This window comes from Lissotriton helveticus, chromosome 9 (genome assembly GCF_964261635.1).
Source record: "Lissotriton helveticus chromosome 9, aLisHel1.1, whole genome shotgun sequence".
Lineage (NCBI taxonomy): Eukaryota > Metazoa > Chordata > Amphibia > Caudata > Salamandridae > Lissotriton > Lissotriton helveticus.
In genome coordinates this window covers 689,325,536-689,337,568 of record NC_136070.1, presented here as the reverse complement: position 1 = coordinate 689,337,568, position 12,033 = coordinate 689,325,536, and the positions used below count along the sequence as shown (strand labels likewise).

At 42.6% G+C, this 12,033-nt stretch overlaps 1 protein-coding gene across 2 annotated transcripts in view; it reads right to left on the bottom strand.

The window, feature by feature from the left end:
- The window catches only part of CTSW (cathepsin W), a 1,136,802-nt gene extending 1,125,073 nt beyond the window's left edge, over positions 1-11,729 (bottom strand). Inside the window, exon 1 of one of the 2 annotated variants that reach the window (XM_078660783.1) lies at positions 11,620-11,729. The gene's annotated coding sequence lies outside the window, so the exon portion shown is untranslated. The remainder of the gene's footprint in view (positions 1-11,619) is intronic. The other variant, XM_078660784.1, reaches the window with a different exon arrangement.
- Between the last annotated feature and the right edge of the window lie 304 nt (positions 11,730-12,033).

The window sequence follows — 12,033 nt, the reverse complement described above, 5'->3', positions numbered from 1 at the left end:
CCCCATTCTTTTTTCTGTCACATTCGTGTGAATATTAGGCAATACAATACAAGTGATTATGTTCTGCAGAGATTATGTTCGGCAACTGCTCACCATAAGCGTGCTCACCGCTGTTGCTCATCTTCCCGCGCAGAGCACAAATGGACCTCATCCACTCTTAACCGCTGCAGGGCCACCTAAATACTGCCTGCTATTTATTGGAATTCATGTGCCGCCTGAGCGGATTTCGCAGCCTGCCTCTTACTAATGTGTACATGCCTTTGGGTTTCACTTTCAGTCAGAGACAGTTGCGAACCAATGTGAGGGGCAGCAAGACATCATTTAAAATGATTTGTGTACATGGGTTTGGTGTCCCTTTGCCTGTCACGCTTTACATCACCAACCCAGTGGAAAACGTAAACCCCATGATACAGAAACTGTTAAAGTTTGCCCAGTTCCCCGGTATCCAGATAAACTGGTCCAAGTCCATATTAATTGCACTTACAGACTCAACACTACCTTTTGCACTGGACTTTCCACTACAGTGGACAGAGGGACCTTTCAGATATCTGGGAGTGTAGATAAGTAGGTATATGAAAGAGCTATGGGAGGCTAACTATGGCTGCACAACGATGAGGCAAAAACAGAAAATACCAATTTGGACTAAATTGCCTATTTCAATGGCAGGACGAATAGCCATTCAGGGATGTGGAATTCCTATAGCCCGACAGCTGGGACATATTGTTTAGGGTCAAGGGCAACAAGTTTTCATGTGTATTTTGTCTTTGGGACAACCCCCTACAGCACAAACCCTTTGGCTACCAGTTTACAGTACCACATTATGGAACAGGGAAAGGCATTCCCTGCAGTTAAGGTAACATTTGTGTCCATGTCGTAATGCTGTTCAAAGTTGTATTCATGGTCCATAATGCAAAGACTTTATTATTAGGGTGAGCGCTCTAAGGACATTTTGGAATCTCAGACTGCACTACTGACAGTGGTTCCAGTATAAAAATGTGTACACATATTTTCAATGATTAGCAATACAAAGCTATGTATAATGCTCGCAAAATGCTCTTTGATTAGATGCAAATATTTGTAGAAGCTTGGAAGCAAGATTGATGATTCTTGGCTTTTAAAATAAAATGTCTACAAAAGAATGCAAAAACATTTTGCTAAACTACTGTAAAATTTTAGGTAACATTTCTTTGCAGCATCATTTAGTAAAATGTGTTGACGTATGCTAGTATTTACCAAAAATATTCATGATGGAAAATCAGTGCAACCAGTTTTAATAAGTTTATGGGAAACATAAAAATAAACAAGCATTGGTAAAGCCCGTAGGTCTGAAATTGTTGGCCAGCCCTTTGGTTTTGTCAATGCATGACTTGTTTTGGCATAGTTTTTGTAAAACCTTACTGGTGTGGGAGCTGCCGGGCCCTCACCATTATAACAATCATTGGCAAAAGCAAAAATTGTTTTGGTCTCAAAAAGCACACATTGCCACAGTAGTTCCTGGCACAGAACTAAACAGCATTCTGTTCTTTCACAAGGAGCATATCAACACACAGTTGTCACTCACAGTGAAGCTAGACATTAGACAGAGAGAGACAGAATTTGAATAAACACAAAAGGTCATAGTTAACGCCAGACCTAATTAGGGGCCCAATTATTAAAGTCTCAAAAGTGCACCTATGTCCTTTCATTATGTGCAGATATACGTCTTTCATGAGTTCACAAGACTTTACAGTTGTAGGCCAAGAAATACTACTCCTAGAAAATATTTGTGAACAGCATTTTAGCATGAGCAAATGTGCAGGTCTAGATTTGCTCATGTAAAAATGTGAGTGTTTGCAAGTTCACTTTCCCTCCAACCACTTTTTTTCCAACCCTGGAAGACGTTTTATGTCTGCCATTGTCAAGAGTACATTTCCAACCTTTCTCAGTATGGTACTCCTAACTTTAGAGAAAAGTTGGTGAAAACCCTTAAAACATGCAAGTTAGTAGGTTTGCACAGACTCAAAAGGACATTCCAACCCTGGAAATGTTGCTTACTATTGCCTTCATCCCCTGTATGTAGATCTGCAGAAATGTAGCAACATAAGGGAATTGCTAGTATTTAAACCCTACTATGGTATGAGCCTTGGCATATTCAGAGAGGCTACTTCAGAGCTCTTATATAATGAGGTTGCTGCCATAATGTGTTGCCGCATTACATGGAACAAAAGGACAAGTAGATTTATTTACAGGACTAGTAGAATTATGAAGCAACCTGCCCCATGGACAAGTAGATATGTTATTAAATTCCACACCCCTGGGCCATTGCAAAGATGGTGGCACTGTCCAAACTACTGTATTTATTCATAAACCTGTCCAAACCATTAACATCAGCATTTTTTAACAAGCATTTGCAATGCAATAGGTCTCGCATTACTGAAAGTTTGACCTATTGGCGTTGCAAATAATAATGCAACACCAAAAGCTCAAACTTTCAGTAATGTGAGGCCTATTGCATTGCAAATTGTTGCTTTTTCAGGCAAAAGGAGATTACATGATTTGCCCATTATCAAAGGATGCTTGAGCCTCCTGCCAGACCCGAACCTTGTTACGTTAAATAAGAAGACTAGGAAAGAAATGGCTTATGATTCCACTTCTAAGCGTATTTGTAATATTCTATGATTGGAAACATGTCCCACATTGTAAATGAATTAAATGGTAACAACTTATATATTAAACCTCAAACAAACATGTTTATCAATTGTTTGATTTAAATAACGTTATAAGCTGTAACTGGTCAGTGAAATGTCAAACGTACAAAAAATTGGTATGTTTTGCTTTTTCTAGCCACACCTCTGACTCCGCCCACTGATCCAATCCTCTGTTTAATCCCCCCCTGATTCTCCGCCCACAGTTCCCCTACTTTTTTTTCCCCACTTCGACCACTGGCACCAAGTGTTAGAAATCCTACCCTTGCAGCTTTGTGGGTGCGCAGATTGTATCACCCCTGAAGTTATTTGGACTGGGATAAAATGTTACGTAGTGCCCCGCCAAGGAATATAGAGAATATATGTAGCCTCTGATGGGTTACCTTATGTTTCCGTGACTTCTGTACATGGTCGGCACGGGCTGGCTCATCAAATCCCCCCCGGAGAAGAAGCTGAAGAGATACGTGAGTACTGAGTGCACAGCTCCGCTCCTTTCGGGTTTCCGCGTGCAGCTTTGACAGTGCAGCAAGGATGAAGGGCTGCATAGCTTTTTGGGAGGGTGGCAGAGGCCGCCTTTACCGATTTGTGAAGAAATTCGATGTGACTATTTTTCTACCTCTATACTACTTTCATCTGCGCTTTTTCCTTCGAGTTCAAGCGCTCAGAAGCTGGCTTGTTAGCGCTGCAGGAACAGAAATGCGTGTAAATAAATGCTTAACTGCCGAGTTTGCTCAGTCGTGCTCACAGACGAGGGCTGCAGGAAGTCCACCTGTTGTCTTGTTTATGCTGCCTTGGGACTGGTCAGCTTGTCTTGTTTGTTTATTTAGGAGTCAGAAATGCATTTTCATGTCAGTCAATGAATTTTCCTATTTGTGAAGTTTTTTTCCCCCTCATATTTCAGTGTAACAAGTTTGTGAAATCGCCGCGCCCTCTGTCGTATTCAGTTGGACAACGGCTAATTTGTCAGTTGTAATGCAAATTGTCAGTTAGCGAGCTTCCACTCAAATTCCCACGCTTTGCCATTTCTAGTTGTTTTGCTTTCACGTTGTAGTGTTTTTAGTAACTAAGTGAACGTTGGCATGGCGTTCGTGGGCGCGTCTATGGCTCTGTGTAGGTAGTGCTTAGCATCGATTATTTCTAGGAGCTTTCTGTTTTTGCATGAGAAACACAATGCTACCTAGCCCTCAGTTTTGCTTTTTATGGCACCGTAAACAGCAGCTGTTCTTACTATTTTAGTAGTGCTCAGTGTATCGATCCGGTAAGGAAGAAGGGCTGAGTGAGCACTTCTGGGACGCAGACCTGTGTGACTTGCAGCAGTGAGCACTTTACTCGCAGAGCTGTAATATAGGATTAAAGGCGCACTCCTGTCTGATCAGCTTCACACAGCGGGGTCGAGTGAGTTGAGTTTAGATTACAGCTCTTCGGTTACTTCGGCGCAAGAAGGCTGGAGAGGTATTGTGTGAACATCCTCTTAAAAGTGAAAATTATTCACTGGCAAAATAGAGGACGCCAGACCAACAAGTGTGAAATAGCGCATCCTCAGTGAGAAGTGCTCCCCAAAGCCTCTCGTTTTTTACCACAAAGAGGGTTATTCAGTCTGGCAGCAAAGACAATGCGCTTGTGTTCGATAAAGTCTCCTACCAGACCAGCAGAGAAGCACTCCACCCAAGAATGAGCACACTGTATCTGCCTAGCGCCTTGTGCAGTTCAGAACCCCTCTTAGCAGCATTATCACGTCACTTGGAGGTTCATGTCATTGGTGATAGCATGATTCCATTTAAAAACAAGGGCCACAAGGCGCTGCCTCGTCGGCCAGCATCCAAAAGGCACCCCTTTAATCCTCGGGCTGATCTGGGTCGGATCAGGCTACAGCGCAATCTAACAGTGCCAGCATGGTTAGTCCGGCAGGGCGACGTGAGCGAAACTGAAACCTTTCGTGGGGCGGGACTTCTGTCTTCGGAAGCCCGCGCACGCGCCCACGGAGAGAAGCAGTGCTGGTGACTCGGGGCTCCCATGCCCGAGGGAGAGCCCCGCGGAGGCTGCAGAAGTTTAGAATGGCGGTAAATGGGGCTTAGTGGGCGGGGTGCGCTTGTATGTATGCGGTGGTGGTGGCGGCGGGGGGGGGGTCTCTGTATGTGTGTGTGCGTGCGTGTGTGTTGGTGCGCTCCTGTGTGTGTGGGGCGGGCGGGGGTTTCTGTATGTGTGTGTGCCTGCGTGTGTGTAGGTGTGCTCGTGTGTGTCTCTGTGTGCGCATGCGTAAGCAGAGGAGGTGTGTCTGTGTGGTACAGCTTTCCAGGAGAGGAGATAGGAGCTGGCCAAAGCGAGCGCGTTCACGTGCGCGTGGCCCGCTCAATTCCGAGCGCGCGGCCAGCTCCTGTCCCCTCTCCTGGAAAGAAGACACGCTGACAATAGATCTCGGCGAGACCGCGCTTTCGCGCGGTTACGCGAGACCTAAAAAAGACTTAGATCGAACATGATAACTTTGGTCTGGGCTGGCAAATAACACAGAATTGCCTGGGAAAATCTAACACTGCCACTACGACAGGGAGAGATGGGAGCACCAGATTTTCAACTATATGCATATTGTGTGCAAGCCCAATTTCTGCATTACTGGCTATATCCAACCCCATACCAGCCACATGTAGCTATAGAACAAGATAACGCTGCCCCAATTCCACTGAGCGTAGCCTTGCACCAAAAATACAAATGTCCCAAAAAAGAAATAGACACGGTGGAAATCTTAAGATGGGCATGGGATGGGTTGCAGAAAAGAGTGGGCCTGTCTGTTTTATATACCCCCTCCATTCCATTGACATTGCACCCAAACTTCTCCATGCTGAAGGGTAGGGACGCGAATAAGCCTGCAAGCAATCTCCATATCACTAAAGTTGAAGACCTCTACACTGAAGGTGGGTTTATAGCCCCCCGCAAGAGGCAGAAGGCGACCCCCCCCAAGCCAGTCAGACACCTTGTTATACTATCAGCTCAAAGCTACCTGTAAGAAATTGCATGACACTTTCCCAACCTTGCCACCTACTCTGGAACCTATGAAGCACCTGCTGACAGAACCATCACTGGGGAAATTAGTTACTCGCCTTTACATCACTACACATCAAAAGCACCCAGTGGCGCAGCCACGTGCTCTGGCGATCTGGAACACCGATCTTAAAACGCTGGTTTTAGTGGAGCAGTGGCTGTATTGCTATGGCCAGCTGGAATTACTATCTCCTAATTACAGATCAAGATGAATCCTCTTTAAGTTCCTACACCAACTATATAGAACTCCAATACAGTTCCTGAAAATGAGACTAAGGGCGAACAGCAACTGCCGGAAATTTAAAGCAACAGATGCCACTTTTCTGCATACGGCGTGGTATTGCCCATTAATAGCAGAGTACTGGGGGAAAGTGATCAGGACAGTGAGGGGCAGTACAGAGGTGAATATAGACTGCTTCCCACTAGTGGGGATAATGGGATTTGTCAAAGAAATCCCCCAAGCTAATTGACGACTAACCACGATGCTGCCATTAATGGCTAAGCGAGAGATAGCAAAGTAATGTAGAGGAGGCAGGGCCCCATCCACAGACTACTGGTAACGGTTAAAGGATGTCCCCTATTGTCAGGAACAATTCTCTAATTTCTAGGAACTGATGCCCCATGCTTCCAGGCCAAAAGACACATGGGCCCCACTGTTAGATTTCCTCAGACGCAGGGAAACTTCCACACCCCCATCAGACACCCATACAAGACAAGACTCCAAACATGATCCCTAAACGAACAAGACTATGAGATGTTGAAGGTTGAAATGAGAATGATGCTGGCCACACGCCATACCCTATGTAAACTAAGAAGAATGCCATATAGATACCATACTTAGAGCTGAATTGTCAATATGCCTGCATATACATAGAAATGTAGAAGATGGCAGAATTTGTAAGATGAGAAATTGTGGTCATCCGATCACAAAGGACGCGCTCCTTTAACATGAAACCAGCATGGTTTCTTTTCACATTAAACAGTTTTATTTTTATATCTCATGAATTGGTGAGTCTTCAACGATGTAGAGTCAACAATTATTTAGTAGATCAAAGTTTTATTATTCGTTTTCCAAATATTCAAATATTCAATCATTCATAGCCGTCATAAGTAATTTATAGCGTTACATCATGCCCAATGCATTTCGGGTTAAATGAAGAAAACCCTTCGTCAGGGGCCTGTGAAAGAAAACATACAGGACCTTAGCATTCAATGCAAAACAAATGTAATGAGTATAGGTCAAAATTATACACGTTATTATATACACTGTACCAATTTATATCGAAAATACGTAGCAAAAAATTCATAAGATAGACATTCAAGCATAACTCTGATGTGGGCTCAATAGCCAGAATATTGTGACGAAACGGAGAAAATGCTAAATAAAAATCGTGGGCTCACTGAATCAAAAGGAAACCAGCTCGAGCGTATACGGAACTCTGCTGCATCTAAAGTATTTAGCAAACAGAAACAAACTCGAACAAACTGAAAGGGGGGTGACATGACTTACTGTGTGAGACGCTGGATCACTCGCGGTGGTACAAACGCGGAAGCGGTAGGATGGGGATTTGCCTACTGTGGAGGTTCTTGTAGCGATGCGGCTGCATCACGTGATGGCGAAAGGTATAACAAATATATAAATGCATCAGTGGGACCGGGTCACAAAGAATGAGTGGATAACTGCTTGAAAAATGGTGAATAATAAAAAGTAAATGAAAATAAACCGAAGAACTAACATGAAGACTCGGGCGGCTAAACTTAGTTAGTAGTGTTGCCATAGCAACTACAGTCTATATTGTGATTGGAGGAAAGTTCCGATCACGTGGTGCGGAGCGCAGAACGCGAAGGGAGTGTGTAGAGTTACGAACACGTGGTGGAAAGTACGAAGGGGGTGTATGAGAATGAATCAGATGAACACGAACGGAGGAAATCGTCAATATGAGTACGATGTGTTAGGGCGAAAGGAGTGGAGGGTATGGAGAGCAATAATCATAAACAAATCTGATGGACACAGACAATTTAAAAGAATATGGAATGATACAATAAATAAAAATGAAAATAACAGTGAAAGTAACAGTGGATGACATCAACGGGTATCAATTCAACAGTGTACCGTAACATGAATGCATAATGTAAAATTAAGGGAATTTATACAGGGTTAACGGCTGCGTTCAGGGGTAGAGTTACTAGTCTTATACTGGCAAGGGTGAGGAACGCTTCCTGAAGCCAATAGCTGTGACATAATGCAAAGGTGTCTTTATAGAAAGCATGTAAGTTCAATTCTGTCATTAATCCCTGCTGGTTGAAGAGAGTTCAATTTCTTAATCCAAAAGAATTTGGCTTGTAAACGCTGTTTTACAGGGTCCATATCGCAGCGTTGTGGAAGTATCTCCAGTATGGTTAATTTCAATTGTGCTATTTGGTGGTTAGATTCAATCCAATGTGTGGCAACTGCAGATTTCATGTTCTTGGTTCGAATGTTGCTTTTATGTTCTGATATACTTATTTTAATTTTACGTTCAGTTTGGCCAACGTATATTTTGCCGCATGGGCATTTGATGGCATATATTAAGTTTTTGGAATCACATGTTCCCGTGTACTTTAGGTCAATTTTATGCCCTTTGGTGGGATGCATAAAGGTTTTTCCGATGATTACGTTATTGCAGTGTATGCAATTTAAACATTTAGCCATTCCTTTGTATTGTGATTTCTTTTCTTTTTTAATGGTGAGCATTTCTTTCAAATTTTTTGATCTCTTGAAGGCAAAAGTTATGTGATCACTGTACAGATTCTGAAGATCTGGCTCGGATTTTATCAATGACCAATGTCGGTTGACAATTTTCTTTATCTTTTTAGCTTCAGTTGAGAATTTCAAGACACATATTGTTTTTTGTTCTGCGGTTTGCAGTGATGGTTTCAATAGATTTTCTCTTGATAAGTTCTTAAGGGATTCTTTTAGTATCTTATTGGGATATCCTCTAGCCAAATACTGTTGCTGTTCAGTTAATGAATTTTCCAGGATGTGAGCTTCAGATGTAATCCTTTTCAAACGTATAAACTGTGATGTTGCTAGATGGTTTTTTAAGAATTCGGGGTGAAAACTTTGGTACAGCAAGCTTGAGTTACGGTCAGTGACTTTCTTGTGTACTTGAGTTTGGATTTTGTAATTGACAATTGTGATTTGTACATCCAAAAATGATATTGTTTCATTATTGATGGTGTGAGTAAATTTTAATCTGGGTTTCAGTCGGTTTAATGTAGCAATGTTGGTTAATAATTGGTCTTTTTCTCCTTTCCAGATTAAGAATAGATCATCAATGTATCTTTTGAATGTTATCAGATTGGTGGTCCAGTTGGTGTTATTGAGAATGTGGTTGTGGTCGTGTTCGAATTTGGACATGAATAGGTTAGCATATGAGGGAGCCCCCCCCAAAACCCATAGATGTACCATTGCATTGGTTATAGTAGGTGTTTTGCCATTTAAAATAACTATGATATAATGCGAAATGCATTAGTTTCATAAGAATAATCTTGTTGGCTTCACAATCCTCATCTTTTAATAGGTTCCATTCTAATGCTTCTAGACCTTCGTTGTGGGGGATTGAAGTGTACAGGGACACTACGTCTATTGTACATAGCCAATATTCTGCGTTTTTATCCAATTCAGTAGTTCTCAGTAAGTTTAGAAAGGCTGTGGTGTCTTTTATGTACGTTTGACCTTTCTGCACAATGGGTTGTAAAAACCAGTCTATGTATTTACCTATACTTTCTGATATTGATCCACACGCTTACACAATCGGTCTGAAAGGTGGTTTCTGGGCGTTCTTATGGATTTTTGGTAACATATAGTTTTGGTCTGCGTGGGTGCTTTGTATCCAAAAATGTATATGTATTTTCATCAATTCATTTCATATCAAGGGCGTGATCCAAGATTGTTGTGAAAATGTTTTGGTACTCATCTGTTGGATCAGCATTTAGGGAAATATATGTATTTACATCCTTAACGTGTTCATTCATGCTGTTTTCGTAGAATGTGGTATCCATTATTATAAGAGCCCCTCCTTTGTCGGCTCTTTGGAAAGTAAGTTCTGCATCGTTTGATAAATTCCTGATTGTACTCCATTCAGTCTTGGTTAGATTACTCTTCTTGGTTTTGTTGAAGTTGATTTTTTGCATGTCAGAAATGATTGATCTTTCAAAAGCTTGGATAGTTTTGTGCGAATAAGGAGCACAAAATGTGCTTTTGGGTTTGAATGATTTTGTGTGTTCTGTGGTAGGTATTGGTGAATCCTTAAAGTCTTCAGTCTTAGAGTTCTGAAAAATTTAAATAAGGCAATTTCAGTCTCCGGTAAGTTGGTGTTATATGTGGGGACCAAAGATTTTCCTTTATTCAATACCGTAATTTGTGCCGGTGTTAGATGTTTAGAAGAAATATTGATCACTAGGTCGTTTTGACATTATCCCTTTCGCATTTAATTGCTACGTTTATGTTAGTTATGCTTTGGCATATTACAGGATGACAGTATGGCAAGAAATGTGATGCTTTTTTTATGTATGTCACAGATTTAAAGTATCAGTAAAACTTTAATAAAAAAATAAAAATACTCTGATGGAGAGCCAAAATATAAAGCAGTTGCACACAGCTGCCAAATCTCCTTAAATCGTGTACGATATCAGAAGCCACTGCTTCAGTCCTTTGCATGTAAGTTTTAGCCATTCCTTGCAATTTTAAAACACACAAGGCCAAGTCCCCCAAAACATCGCTACATCGCTCAAACAATACTGTTTGATGAAAAGGTTCATGGCTTAATTGGTAACACAGAGGATTTAGCATGTATGGCTACGCATGAATATGATGAACAGTGGCACTTTAGCTAACGCACAATGAAACACATCTGCAGGTCTTTGTAAGAGAAAGAATAGATATGTTTTAGTAGCAGAACAGCAACAATACCTGAAGCCAGTAGCGAGATTTAACTGAACTCATAACTAGGCATGCACTAACGGTAACGTGTGTGTTTTTACACAGACTAACACGTGTTACTAGGGTGCACTTTAAATTCTAACTGAAAGGATTGTGGAACGAGGACTGCTGGAAAACTGCGGACATGGTGGTGGGGAAGTGCTCAGCAGCCAAGTGGGTCTCATGCCAAGCCTGATATCTCCGCCAGTCCTAGTGGAGAAGTGTGGCTCAGGGGTTAGAGGCAGCAGACCCGGAAGCTGAGATCGGTCCTGGACCAGGGTTCAATTCCCCGCCTCGGCGGGGTCTTGGGCTAAAAAAATTCCACGGACTCGATAATTCTCGCCCCGGTGCCTCCTCGACTCACGGGTTCACACTCTGCGACTCTGGGCAATAGCTTGCTTAATCTCCACAACGGCCCCTCGCGGCGGGATGCCTGACTTTCACCTTGTGGATACCCTGCTATCTCACAGGGGAATACCAGGAAGGGTTCCCTAAGCAAGCGCCGGGAAACCCACTGCGGGTAGCTGTGCGCTATATAAGCTCAACTACATTTACATTTACAGTCCTGGCTTTTTAGTCCAATGGAAGCTGCACTGTGCGACCTGCAGTTACGTTTGGACTGGTTGTAAATGCCACCCAGAACACATACCATTTACAACTACGACAAAAACAGTATGACATAATCTTAATTTGACAGGATTTAAGAGCTACAAAGATCAACACATTTTTAGAGAAGGATACAAAATTACTCAGCAAAGCAAACCCTCGCCGTTGACATCAGCTATGAAGTATACGTCAAGGGTCAAGTCTGGCAACGCAGTTCAGCCTTCAGTCATCATCCCGTTGTTTGTAAACTGGATAATATTAAATAACAGCGACTAAAATATGAAACACAGTACCCCTCTAATCACTGCACTAAGGCGCTGAGAACGTTACCTTATATCAGTCATTCGCCGTTCCTGCTGTCCTGCCCAGCCTGTTCGGACCTCAGGACACCACATCCAGTTCTCTTTGCCAGCTGCACCGCTGTTTCAATTGGCTGCAGTAGCGCACAATATACGTCACTGCTCTCTATTTTGACGCTATGTTGGGCCAGAACGGGTCAGAACGGGTCAGCGTATGTCACGTGCAACGATCACTTTAGGGAGCAGCTCGGTAATTGGCTGACTATATTACGCACGCCGACTGTCATCCAATTACAAAGCCAATCGTTTAGCGCAGGCGTGCACATACTGCGCGAGCAGTCGAGTTTATACGTGCTGTTGGAAAATGGAATAGTGGTGATAATAGACTTCTGGGTGGTGAATGACAAACGTGTCTAAATCTCCCAGCCAGTATGGTAGACCCAAG